Source organism: Bombina bombina, chromosome 2 (genome assembly GCF_027579735.1).
Source record: "Bombina bombina isolate aBomBom1 chromosome 2, aBomBom1.pri, whole genome shotgun sequence".
Classification (NCBI taxonomy): Eukaryota; Metazoa; Chordata; class Amphibia; order Anura; family Bombinatoridae; genus Bombina; species Bombina bombina.
The window spans coordinates 87116447-87123943 of NC_069500.1; the positions used below are offsets into that span (position 1 = coordinate 87116447).

At 34.1% G+C, this 7497-nt stretch overlaps 1 protein-coding gene across 4 annotated transcripts in view; it reads left to right on the forward strand.

Annotated features, from left to right (window-relative positions):
* NEDD4L (NEDD4 like E3 ubiquitin protein ligase) overlaps positions 1-7497 on the forward strand; it is an 826963-nt gene that overhangs the window by 216865 nt on the left and 602601 nt on the right. The gene's annotated exons all lie outside the window — the stretch shown is intronic.

Genomic DNA, 7497 nt, shown 5'->3' on the forward strand with positions numbered 1-7497 from the left:
TCTCTTCTTCCACCTTGTTGCGTCATTTGTTTCTTTAGAGTAGAACGTAGTGCTCATATTTCATCGTAATTATTAAAATTGCGCATCTAAATGTATTTGCTATAATTCTCTTGGAAGTAGGTGATCACACTTAATTACATATTATTTATTATTACTGTTCTTTTATTTTATAATCTGATTTCTTTTTAAATAATATTGATTTGCAGAGAGTGGTGCAGATTTGATAAATATCTATTAGAAAGCTACATTAAAAGAACAGTAAAGTCAAAATTGTATTTTTGTGGTTCAGATACAGCATGCAATTTTAAACAACTTTCCAATTTACTTCTATGATTCTGCATCATGCTCTTGGTATCCTTTGCTGAAATGCAAACCTAGGTAGGTTCCCCTAGTCAAAAAAGATGATCTTCCTGGAGTCATTCTTAAAGGGACAGTATACTATAAAATTGTTTTTCCCTTATTGTGTTCCCAATTACTTTTTTTTTACCAGCCGCAGAGTATAAAATGTATGAGATTTGCTTTTTTAAGGCTTATTTGTGTATAAGAATTAGATGGGTTTTGTGTTTTAAAGCCACAACCTAATAAAATGGGTTGAGCTTGTTGGTATAATCCGATCTCATTACTTTATCTCATTATGTAAATATACCTGCTTCTTTATCTTTTATCTGTCTGTAAACCAATCACCAATACTTGGAGAGAACAATTTAAAATTAACATTTTATTACCTTATATCTTCTATAACCCACTGGGAGTGTAATTTATTCTGCTGGCTGTGTTTACACAGCTTGGCCTTGAGGCCAAAATCTTTCAGGATGGGTGGGGATACCACAAGCTAAATAAACTATTTCAAATGCCAATTTAAGGGTAATGGAAATAGTTGTAAACAATTTAATACACTCCAGCAGGTGAAGTGGAAGTGGGGAACAAATTAAAGGGGAGACAAATTTTGAGTAAACTGTCCTTTTAAGTAATCAAGGACTCCAGACTAGTCATCAGAAGCCATCCTGAAGTATGGCCCACAGGCCAAAATATTTAAATGAGTTGACTCTAGAGTCATTCATTGACTGTGAATGCTTGTGAAGTAATCAGTAAGGTAATCTGCTAATAGTTCTGAAGTCATCACCCAGAATTTGTACCTTAGCTGATGACTTTACAAGCCTGATGATGTCTGATAATGTTTAAAGTAGTTTGATGATCGTCAAATGACTCCAGGATGGTCTCAAAAGTAATCCTGTTTATCTTGGGTCAGGAGAAGCAATCACTACTGAGAGCCAGCTGCTGATTGGTGGCTGCACATATATGCTCTTTTCATTGGCTCGCCTGTGTTCAGCTAGCTCCCAGTAGTGTTTGCTGCTCCTTCAACATAGGATACCAAAATAATGAAGCAAATTTGGTGATAGAAGTAAATTGGAAAGTTGTTTAAAATGTTATACTCTATCTGAATCATTAAAGAACATTTTTGGGTTTCATGTCCCTTTAAAACCAGAAGCCTTATGTTGAGGAAAAAAAGGCATAAACTGTAAAATTGCAGGAGCTATCACAAAAAAATATTAGCCTTTTACCAGATATACAAGGAAAGTAATGCTAAAGCATCTTTATGAGTAAATTATTTATTCTCGCAGTATAGCTGTAACCAGCCTAATTGGTCTTAATTTATAATAACATTTTAGGTTGCAATTTTGAAAATGTGATATTAGATTTTAAAATAATTTGGCACCAAGTTCAAAAAGTCACAATGCTTCTCATGTATAAAATACGGCATTGTTTACAGAATAGAAATATTATTGTTTATAAATAATATTAGAATAGAAAAAAATTAATTCACATTGTGGATTTTTATATTTTTTTATGCATTTAGTCTTTTGAGGTATTGGTCAATGAAACCCAATAAACTTATTTTGTGATTCAGAGAGCACACAAATTTGCTTTGTTCCAATGGTATTCTTTGTTGAAGATATACCTAGTTAGGCGTCTGGAGCAACAAATAGTGCACGTGCAAATTGATAGCATTCTTGATAAAATGCGGTTTTTAACACTGATAATAATGTTGATGACCATTGTACAAGTATTTGATTCATAAATCATTCCAGAATAACAGATGAGCGATGCTTACTAGAATTAGTAAGGAGGCAGAAGCATTTCAGAGAGGTAAAAATGAAGGTGAGAAATAGAGTTGAGCGGATTTTGTAAGCACAGTACTAGGTGCCGCCATGTTGAAATCTAACTTTCACTGCATTCCAGTGGTGACGGGTTGTCACATGTGCAGCAACTCCCCTTCAGCTAACTACAGTGAAACATTGGGGCCAATAGTGTTTAATGTCTCTTTAAAGGGACAGGAAAACCTATTTTTTTTCATGATTCAGATAAAGCATTACATTTTAAACAACCTTTGAATTTACTTATTTTATCCATTTAGTTTTGTTCTCTTTGTATCCTTTGTTGAAACTAACTAACTACAGTGATACATTGGGGCCAATAGTGTTTAATGTCTCTTTAAAGGGACAGGAAAACCTATTTATTTTTTTTATTCAGATAAAGCATTACATTTTAAACAACCTTTGAATTTACTTCTTTTATCCATGTAGTTTTGTTCTCTTTGTATCCTTTGTTGAAAAAAAACATGCCTATGTAGGCTCAGAGGAAGAATGCACTACTGTGAGCTGCTAATTGGTGGCTGCACATATATGCCTCTTCTCATTGGCTCACCAGATGTGTTCAGCTAGCTCCCAGTAGTGAATTGCTGCTCCTTCAGCAAAGGATACAAAGGAATCAAAGGAAGCAAATTAGATAAAAGATTTAAATTGGAAAGTTGTTTAAATTTGCATGATCTATCTGTTTCATAAAATAAAAATTATGGGTTATGGGTATGTTTTTTTTTCATGGTTTATCAGCAATAAAATAAAGTTAGACAATTTATTTTAGTTACTGAACTTCATAACCAGATTAAGACTGTGCCCTGGTATCTGTGACATTTTGGAAGCGGAATTTGTGTCGCCATAAAACAAACATTGCAAAATGGCATTGAATGAGTGTCCCTTTTATTGCTAACTCAATTTGTAACATTTCAGTGATATTTACCTGTGTGTGGGAAGAGTTGTTTTTTTATTGAAATGTATTATCTGTTTTGTTTCCGATTTTGTAATTCAGGTGTTTTTACACTTTGGTAACGTTCTTCAAAACATTGCTATAAAAAACAACCACCAAGATGACACGATTCTGTGACATTGTAGTTAACTTATAAATACTGCAGTCTAAATTTGTTGGATATTTTGGTGATGTTAGATGGTCTATATGTACTTGGCTAAGCAATTTATAAGAACAAGTTGTATTCAGCCCTTTAAAGTGGGCTGCACTTTATATGAAATATTTCTATACCCATATCTGGCTATGTCTGCAAAGATCCGTGGAGTGGCTACGTATGAGCCTTTAAGTCATAAGGCATGCACGATTGATGGAGCAGAATTATTTAATATTATTATCCTCCAGACAATACTGCACTATTTTTTTTTGTTTCCTTTATGTTTTTCATGGAACTTCAATGAGAAGACTTCTGGATGGACTTTTGAGTGGATGATATATCCTTTATTTTTTTAATCACATTTATAGCACATATTTTGTTTGTTTTTTGTGATTTATTGAATTCACTATTTTAGGTTACTCATTTATATATGTTGCTAAATTCCCACATCAGAGTGCAATAAATAAGCATTTTTATGAGATTTTTCTAGGGGTGTGTCTCTGAATTGCAAAACAATACACAAGGTCAGTTTTAAATTATATTAAATATACAAAAATACAGTTTTAAATTATTTAAAAATCTGTTTAAAACCACATTGTGACATTCAAAGAAAAATGAACCCCTTCCTCAGAAAACTTATTATATCTGAAGAGGGAAATAACTGCATCTGTCTGTCTGTCTATGATTTATTTTCCCCATTCCCAAGAATATCACCTTCCCTTTTTGCTATAGTGGAGTCTTCCACGTGTTGTATAACTCTTATACCCTGGCAGTTATATATCATGATTTCAGTCATGTTTACTTCCGCTGCCATTGCACACAATGCATAAGAGTTGATAAAGTAATTGTACCAAAACATGCATTTTGACCCCTTCTTGGTTCTCCAAGATTGTTTCTGCAAAAACAAAAATGTATTGAACATTGTTAAAAGAGCAATTGTAACGATTTTACAGACTGTTAATTACAATGCATATATAGTATGGCGACGTGTCGCTGCCTAGCAATATTGTACAGCTGCAACTATTTTACCGGCTCTTGTCCTGTTCTTCACGGGTTAAATAGATAAGACCAGAACAGAATACAAGTTGTACACAATTGGTAATGTTTGGCGCGTTATTTTGTGCTATACCTTGCACAAACAATAATACTTGATCAGGTATTGGAAGTTGTTGGTTCAAATTTTTAACCAAAGCCGTTTTCAATCACTCAAAACGTTATTATAGAGTACTATATGCTTCTAATAGGAAGCAGCAGTAGAGCGCTTATTGCGCTTACATTATTAATAGTTACGCTTTGTGTTTGCACGCAATCCATACTAATACTTTCATATTAAACACTTTTGAGAACCTGGTATTCAGCATTCATTTATGCTGTTGTGCATCTAAATGCAAAATACTATAGAAATAAATGCATGGATTTAATGTGAAACAAATGGTTAGTAAAACAAAAAGTTTTCGGTATGGGTTAAAGAGAGGTTTATGACAAGGGAGTAGTGAGGGGTCAATATTGAATGTGTATATGTGTTTGTGTGCATATGCTTATGTAAGATATTTATGTAAGATATTTACAGTTAACATTGAAGGTGAATGTTGAAGAACTTAACCAAAAACTTCACTACCTGAGCGTTATCCGTCATTAATCCTTAGTGCAAGCTCTCATAGAACTCTGTTACCTGAAATAAATGATACATTCGTATTATCCAACATCAGTACTGTTGTGAGCACTATACTACTGCAAACACAATAAATATTAAAGGGACACTGAACCCAATTTTTTTCTTTTGTGATTCAGATAGAGCATGCCATTTTAAGCAACTTTCTAATTTACTCCTATTATCAATTTCTTCATTCTCTTGCTATCTTTATTTGAAAAAGAAGGCATCTAAGCTTTTTTTTGGGTTCAGAACTCTGGATAGCACTTTTTTATTGGTGGATGAATTTATCCACCAATCAGCAAGGATAACCCAGGTTGTTCACCAAAAATGCGCCGGAATCTAAACTTACATTCTTCAATTTCAAATAAAGATAGCAAGAGAATGAAGAAAATTTGATAATAGGAGTAAATTAGAAAGTTGCTTAAAATTTCATGCTCTATCTGAATCACGAAAGAAAAAATTTGGGTTCAGTGTTCCTTTAACCATGGAATGAATACCTGAGCAAACTCGAAAGCCGCATGGATTGCTGTCCAGTGATGTTAAATCCGATTGTGTTTTGCCCTTATTATTATTATTATCGGTTATTTGTAGAGCGCCAACAGATTCCGCAGGGCTAACTTGGCTTCTTCTTACTCCTAGTTTGCATGGAGCAGAAATGCAAAAATAGCATGTGCTAACAAATGAGAACAATTCATTTTTTTCATTAGAATTTCCATTTAATTGTGCGTAGTTAAATAAATAAATAATGTACTTTCATTATTTATTTTGCCTGCTCTTTATTAAAAGGATATGACACCCCAAAAAATGTATTGTGTGTTTCAAACAGATCATAGAGTTTTTAAAAAAAAGTTTACATTTTTTTTTCTATCAAATTTGCTTTGTTCCCCTGGTTTTCTTTGTTGAAGAGATAAATAGGTAGATGTCTGGAACACTATCTGGCAGGAAATAGTGCTGCAATCTATTGTCCTTTCAAAACTGCTGCCATATATAGTGCTCCAGACATTACCCAAAAAAACAACAACCCGGAGAACGAAATAAAACAACATTTGATAATAGAATTTAATAGGAAGGATGATTACAATTACTTGCTCTATCAGAAAGATAAAAGAAAAATTGTGGGTTTCATATCCCTTTAATCCGTTTCAGAAAATTGTGGGATTCCTCAGTTCCAGAGATGTTGAAGTGCCGTCTGAATTCTACAGATACTGCATCATTATGTATCTATAGCTTTTGAGTCTTTTCAAGCTTTTTTTTCTTTCTGCGCAGCCAAGCTTTAGCATTTATTTTGTAATATCTTCCAATTGCATCTATTATCAAATTTGCTCTGTTCTCTTGGTATCCTTTGTTTGAAAGGATACATCGGTATGATCAATAGCAGCATTGCACTACTGGGAGCTTGCTGCTGATTGGTGGCTGCACATATGTGCCGCTTGTCATTGGCTCATTCAACAAAGAATTAAGCAAATTTGATAATAGAACATTGAATTTTAAACAACTTTCCAGTTTACTTCTTTCTTAATCATGAGCGAAAAATGTTCGAATTTCATGTCCCTTTAATACTTATTGGCTGAACAGGTTGCTTTTTGCCTTTTTATGTAGTCACTGTATAGTAACTCACATTGCTTCTGAGAACCATATGGTTGCTTTAAATAATACTTTATAATTTGAGCCACTACTTTTTCAATGAAGAACACCTATCTCTGTCACTCATATATGCTTCTAGGAACCAAACCAACGTTTTTGCACCCATTGTTGCAGTGTGAGGACACTAAAGTCAAAATGTTTTTTAAGCAGATTCATTTCATTATTTCTTTCATGTAATTAGCAAGAGTCCATGAGCTAGTGACGTATGGGATATACATTCCTACCAGGAGGGGCAAAGTTTCCCAAACCTCAAAATGCCTATAAATACACCCCTCACCACACCCACAAATCAGTTTTTACAAACTTTGCCTCCTATGGAGGTGGTGAAGTAAGTTTGTGCTAGATTCTACGTTGATATGCGCTCCGCAGCAGGTTGGAGCCCGGTTTTTTTCTCAGCGTGCAGTGAATGTCAGAGGGATGTGAGGAGAGTATTGCCTATTTGAATTCAATGATCTCCTTCTACGGGGTCTATTTCATAGGTTCTCTGTTATCGGTCGTAGAGATTCATCTCTTACCTCCCTTTTCAGATCGACGATATACTCTTATATATACCATTACCTCTACTGATTCTCGTTTCAGTACTGGTTTGGCTTTCTACTACATGTAGATGAGTGTCCTGGGGTAAGTAAGTCTTATTTTCTGTGACACTCTAAGCTATGGTTGGGCACTTTTATATAAAGTTCTAAATATATGTATTCAAACATTTATTTGCCTTGACTCAGAATGTTCAACGTTCCTTATTTCAGACAGTCAGTTTCATATTTGGGATAATGCATATGAATAAATCAATTTTTTACCTTAAAATTTGACTTTTTTCCCTGTGGGCTGTTAGGCTCGCGGGGGCTGTTAATGCTTCATTTTATTGCGTCATTCTTGGCGCAGACTTTTTTGGCGCAAATTTTTTTTTTCTGTTTCCGGCGTCATACGTGTCGCCGGAAGTTGCGTAATTTTTGACGTTTTT